The sequence below is a fragment of the Microtus oregoni genome, unplaced genomic scaffold (assembly GCF_018167655.1).
Source record: "Microtus oregoni isolate MIOR12 unplaced genomic scaffold, Mior012 000062F_ref0000492, whole genome shotgun sequence".
Classification (NCBI taxonomy): Eukaryota; Metazoa; Chordata; class Mammalia; order Rodentia; family Cricetidae; genus Microtus; species Microtus oregoni.
Genome location: NW_024543872.1, coordinates 8,790,303 through 8,797,183, shown reverse-complemented (window position 1 = coordinate 8,797,183; position 6,881 = coordinate 8,790,303).

The following is a 6,881-nucleotide window of genomic DNA, read 5'->3' as shown; positions in this document are numbered from 1 at the left end:
GGTCTGCTGGCATCCTGTCGTAGAGCGGGAAGGGACATGAGGCTGTACCCTGTCTGAGATCTTATCCACAGTTAGTGGTGACCGGTGGAGGGAAAGGCATTTTCTTCAGTAGTGTAACCTCTGGTAAGGTGCCCGTGTGCCTGTAGACAGCCCTAATTAAACTCACTGTTGCTCTCTCTCTCTCTCTCTCTCTCCCTCCCTCCCTCCCTCCCTCTCTCTCTCTCTCTCTCTCTCTCTCTCTCTCACACACACACACACACACACACAGAGGGGGGAGATGAAAGTAGAAGACAGACTGTCCGAGAAGAGAAAAGGAATCAGTGAGGATGGCAGGGGATAACAGACATTATATACATATGAAAATGTCCTAATAAACCCCGTTTGTGTATGGTTTCCATACAAGCACAAAAGACGAAAACTTGACATCTGAGCCTCCGCTTTGCACCTGTCTCCTTTGCTCCAGAAGCAGCAGGCCTGCTACACAAACTTCTTGTGAATCAGCCTAGCCCACCCCCGCTCCAGCAGCTGCAACTCTGTCTGACCATCCTGACATAGTGATCAACCAGACCACAGTTTACTCGAGACTCATTAACTAGGTATGTTCCTTGCCCACCCCCGCCCCCGCTCAGCTCCTTCACTACACAATCCGGGAGCTTGTATCAGTTACCCAAAAGGCAGAGCTACAGGCGCTGGTTCCCTTGTCTTCCTGATATAGCTATGTTGATCCAAGTTCCTTCCAGCTCACCACTGTGGAGCTCAGGCTGTGACCTAAGTGACCGCATATTGTCCAGAACAGGGGTTTTCCAGCTATGCCGTGCCCTGAACACTCCATTTTACAAAGCCCCAGTTTCCTCCACCGTGGAACGCAAACTCAAAGCAGAATGACACCACGTCTTATTTGTGCACGTGAACAACCACGGTCCCTCCAACACAGACCACGAGGCGCAGACCAATAAATGACTTATTTATGCAAATAAAATACTTATTCAAAACCATATCACAAAGAATCCCAAGCTAGTGAATTCATCAAACTCACTGAGCCAAGGAACAAAGCAACACTCTTTCCTGACCATTTAAAAGGAGCTATAGGGGCCCACCAGCCGTCGTCAGACTACCCAATGTGCCCACCAGCCCATCGTCAGTCCATCCAGTTCACCTAGCGGCCTCTCATCATAGCCTCTCAACTCTGTCATGGGGATTTTTTTCAGCCCTTTTGAGTCGCCCTCCTTACACACCAGCTCCAGTCCCTCTCACCTAGCCGCTTGCAGCAGTTCTTGGAGCACTATGTCAGCTTTACGCCATCGCCTTCGGGTGGGCCTCGTCGACCCCTCTGTCCTCTTTAGTACTCTCATAACTATTCTGTCATATAGTATAAATGCATTCTATGACTTTATATTCAATGTATTCGTGTATAAAATGTAAAGTGTGATCAAAAGTTAATATTAGTAATTAAGATTGGATTAAAAAATAAAAAACCCTATCGCTGCCAATAGCCACGCCTGTCTAGTGAAATTAGTAGTACTTGGGTATTAAAGTCAATGAAATTGGGGCTGGAAAGATGGCTCAGTGGTTAAGAGCCCATGCTGTTCTTCCAGAGGACCCAGTAGATGACTCACAGCTGCCTGTAACTCCAGCTCCAGGGGACTCTGCCCTCTTCTGGACTCCGTGGGCATTGTACTCATGTGTCTACACCCACACAGAGACACAATACGCATAAGTAAAGATAAAACAAATCTTAAAATATAAAGCCAAGAAAAATTGACATAGTTGATACATTTATCATGACCCAAAGAATCCAGATGGCCAGGTGTGGTAACACATGCCTTCATCCAGCATTTGGTAGAGATCTCTGTGAGTTCAAGCCCAGCCTGGTCTACCTAATGCATTCCAGGATAGCCAAGGCTGTGTAGAGAGACCCTGTCTCAAAATTAATTAATTAATCAATCAATTGTGATGTGCAAATGTGTCCCTCTATGTTTCTGACGCAGCTCTCTCGTGACCACCACTACTTCCTCTGTTAGGATTTTTGGTGGTAAGTCACATGACCTGATATGCTAGGGCCTCATATCTGAGTGTCTCACCCAGGATTCTGATAACAGGGAGCCGACACAGCCCCGAGAATAACTGCAATTGTCTAGATAAGATGTTAATGTCACAGCCCAGGGACAGAGCCAGTCCTAGGCGTGGAAAGGGCAAGTGGTGTGGAAGAATTGATTCAGATGGGCTGAGCAAGAGTCCCAGGACAGAGAGCACTGGGCAGCTTGATGCTGGGCCTGTGGATGTCTCTATAACTCAGCATTGGATGCTGGGCCTGTGGATGTCTCTGTAACTCAGCATTGGTCGCTGGGATGATGAATGTCTCTGTAACTCAGTATTGGACGCTGGGCCTGTGGATGCCTCTGTAACTCAGCATTGGACACTGGGCCTGTGGATGTCTCTGTAACTCAGCATTGGATTCTGGGCCTGTGGATGCCTCTGTAACTCAGCATTGGATGCTGGGCCTGTGGATGCCTCTATAACTCAGCATTGGAGGGACTGGTGGATGTCTCTATAAATCAGCATTGGATGCTGGGCTGGTGGACGCCTCTATAACTCAGCATTGGAAGCTTCTTTACATGACTAGGAAAGAGGGTGGCTGTGTTCCTCGGCTTGGCAAGTTTGGATTTCCTGGGGTATAAGTGTGTGCCTCCATGAATGGATTTTTTTAATCTTATTCTTCTGCTGGGCCTTGGGCCTTGGGCGAGGCTTCTGAACTCTAATGTATACGTATACTGACAATTGTCACCTCTTATGTTAATGATGCTTACGAGTGGGTCTTGTGAAACTCGGGTTCAGGAAAGCTTTAAAGCAGGGCCCTGAAGGAGTACAGGGTAGCTCCAGGTGGAAAAGATGTGTCACTACTAGTAGGAAAGACACTTGGATATCCCGGAGTGGCTGGGCAGCCTCTAAATCACTCTAGGGAGTGACTTACAGAGAGATTCCAGGTATCTGCCATCAGCTGGACTGGACCTGGGAGATGAAACCTGGAGTTGGTATGCCTGCCCACACTGGGCAGGGAGATGAGCTAAGCCATTAGGGCCTCAAGAGGCAAATTCCAAGCGGGCTGGTATGCTTCCACATCAACTTTGCAAAACCTACATTACTTTCCTTTCTGTAAAAAAGGGAAACCATATTCACAGCTTGTATAGCAAGGAAGACTGATGTGGAGGTGAACCCAAAGCAGCCAGAGTTAGTTTGTAAGACCTGGACCCAGCTACAGAGCAGCACGAAACTTCAGGCTGAGGTTTTCAAAAAGCACTCCTCCTGCTCTACATGAACTTGATCGGTAAACCAGGAGCATCGTCAACAAATTTGCATGTTACCCTCAAAGAACCTCTAACTTCCAGTGCCAAATACACGCTCGCCGCAGACCCTGTTTGTATTCAAAACCGACTGCCAGTCTGCTTGCGGCTTGTCTGAAAGTCTATTTTCCCGACCAATTGAATCACATTCTGGATTAGAACAGAATTATTTTATCTTGGGAAGGACAGAGAGAGATAGGTGCACAGACGGGCCAAGTCAGATTTGAATTTTAAAAACAGTTGTGTCCTCTCCCCCGCACCCCCTACATCCTTGGGTCATTTCCCCCCTACATCCTGTTCTCTGGCTGGAATGTGATCTCTCTTTGGTCAGGCTGGGTGTTCTGCTGTCCTCTCCCTTCAGGGTGGGGGTGGTATTGAAAGGCAGCCATTTGAGGTAGTGGTTGGACAGGAAAGCAAGAGACTTGAGAGAAAGAAGGCTGGGTTGTATATCTTGGGAGAGAAATTGAGGCAAGGAAACCAGGTCAGACCTGACAGGAGAGTGTGTGACTGTCTACACCATGGGGAAGATGGGTAGGGATAGTCTACACTAGCAGAGACGTGTGGACGTCGGTTCACTAGCTCCTTTTAGCTGACTTTACAACTGGTTTCTATGGTGACCAGAGATGATTCAAAAAAAGTCACTGCTCCTTCCAGCTTCAGGCTCACATACGGTTATTCTCTTTCTCTTTCTTTTCTTTATTCCTCTATCACCCCCCTCTCTTTTTAGCCAGAGTTGATCACTCACTTGGGGGTAAATCATTGGATTCTAGAAGTTTGATGTTTGACTCTTTTCTTGGAGCAGAACTAAGGCCGATTCTGCTAAAATGCAGTCTTTGTTAAATTTGATTTCAGAGGGAGAGTGACTCATTTTCTATTGCAGTCTTTGTCACTTACAGACAGGGACACTCTCTGAGATAGGTGTCACACGTTCTGAGATATGTGTCATTAGGTGAGAAAGAGTGACCATCACAGGCTGCCATCTAACACCGTCACAGTGTCACCAGGTAACACGATCTGGAGTTCGTCGTTGACCAAGTTATTATCGGCAGCTAACTGTATATTACCCGGGACATACATACACTAAACATGATGAAGTATAATTGTTCATTTTGTGTTTGTGCTTGTGTGCGTCCACATGGAGACTGGAGGACAGCTTTGAGTATTCCTCAGGCTCTTCTTGCCTTTTCTTGTCATTTTCTCCTTTGCTTTCCTTTTTTTCTCTCTCTCTTTCTTTTGACTGAGTCTGGCCCGGAGCTCTCTCTGCAGACCAGGCTGGCCTTGAACTCCGGGGAAATCCATTGCCTCTGCCTCTGACTACTGGGATTAAAGCGTGCATGACGATACCAAGATTCATTTTCCTCTTTACTTTTCTTCTTTCTTTTTCTTTCTTTTCTGGTATTAGGAACAGAACCCAGGGGATCCTGCACCCTAAGTCCAGGTCAGGAGTACAAGGTCATGGTCAGCTCTGTAGCAAATTCAAGGCCAGCCTGGGCTATGTGAGAACCTGTCTTAAGGAAAAGGAGGAAGAGAAGAAAGTGGAGGAAGTCATTTCCCACAACCACATTTGGTTTCTCTGCCAATAAACGTTCTCTACTATAGAACTCGCCGTTTCCAGTGTTCAGTATTTCAGGTGAAATGAACTAGCTCAGTTGTGGGCTGCTGAGAAAACGGACGGATCAACCTCTGTACACAGGCCTGACGCAGACGGAACACTAGATCTCACATAGTTCCGACTGTCACTGTCACCCCCGAGCTCCTGCCACCTTGAGGAATCCTTTGCCTTTTACAGGTTCTCACAGCGGGTATGGTCAATGCCCCTGCCTTTCCTCTGCTGCATTCTGAACCCCTTGAAGGCAGTGACCTCATTTGGCTGCTCTGGGAGCTCGTACTTGACTCTGGGCTTCACACTTGGTGGGCTCTGGTGCCTTTGCCAATAAATCCTCGTATGCACCAGACTCCAGAGACTGCTGTTTGATGAATGCTTGCAACATGATATAATAAATTAAAATTCATTTTATAATGTGGCTCTAGAGACAGAGACCGCACTGCAAGTGACATCATGTCGGGCTAGTGACACCAATGTCATTAGTAAGTTTACTTTCAGGACAGTATCCTTGGCTTGAACCTATGGGAAAATAGTCCAGAATCCCACCGACTGTGACCTGTAAGAATGGCCTCCCATTGGGAAGAGGCTGGCAGATGGTGTCCCTTTAGGACACAGTTGTGTCTCATTGATGTCTCCAATGTCTCAGTAAGCAGCTTTGGATAAATTATGACTTCCTTTGAAATCACACAAGACTAAAGATGCCGTGGTGGACACAAAACTCAGAAGAAGTCCCCTCTTGGATCTCTTATCCCCCACTTAACTAAAAAGAGCACGGTCTAGTGAAGGGAAGTTCTGGAGAATGCTCTGGAGGTCCAAGCCATGTCCTACACTCTCTCCTGCCTCTGGGCCGTCAAACCCATGCATCTTCTTCCATGAAAGTGTCTGCCGCTCATTTTGGTAACCTTCCTCTAGACCCCACTTATAATACATTCTCCATCTGATTTTACAAAAAAAAAATTGCTACAGTCCCTTGAGGATTTTTCTGAGTCTATACTATCCATGGTCACAAGTTCCAAGAAGAGGTCAAGAGACCGTCTGTCTGTACCTCCAGAAATGGAGGGACTATGTATACCAGGCCAAAGCGGCTATCAGGGTGTTCTGGGTTTTCTTTGTTGGGGGTTTTTGTTTTTAACTTACAGTAGGGCATAGTCTGCAGATTAGAGCCCAAGGAACAGGAGCTGAGAACACACTCCCCTAAATTCTCCTCTAAGCCCCACATGCAATATGTGCCCTCTGACATACACACAATAAATAAATGTAATTTAAAAAAAATTTTTTGAGAAGGGAGATGGTGGCACACGCCTTTAATCCCAGCACCCATGAGGCAGAGGCAGGTGTATCTCTGCGAGTTCGAGGCCAGCCTGGAGTACAGAGAGAGTTCCAGGACAGGGCTGGACTGTTTCACGGTGAAACCTTCTTGATAAACCAAAAAGAAAAAAATGAAAGCCAGTCATGAACTGAATCCCACCTTGGAGTGCAGAGCGAGCTAGAGACCGGTCTGGATCATATAACAAGATTCTTTTTCAAAAACTGACTAAATGCTAGAAATCCCCTACAAACAAACCTAGCATTGGTCTCTGTTTGGATGCCTCAGGGCAGCATTAGAGGATTCTAAAGGATAAGTGGGGAGGCTTGGTGAAAAAACTTTACCCAAACCATAGTATTTAGGAGCTGAAAGAGCCTGAGTCCGCCAGGGGGTGGTGGCACACGCCTTTAATCCCAGCACTCGGGAGGCAGAGGCAGGCGGATCTTTGTGAGTTCGAGACCAGCTTAGTCTAAAAGAGCTAGTTCCAGGACAGGCTCCAAAGCTACAGAGAAACCCAGTCTTGAAAAACCTGAGTCCATGACCCCAACACACACACACACACACACACACACCACCACCACCACCACCACCACCAACACCACCTCGGCGACTCATAAGCATGACCTTA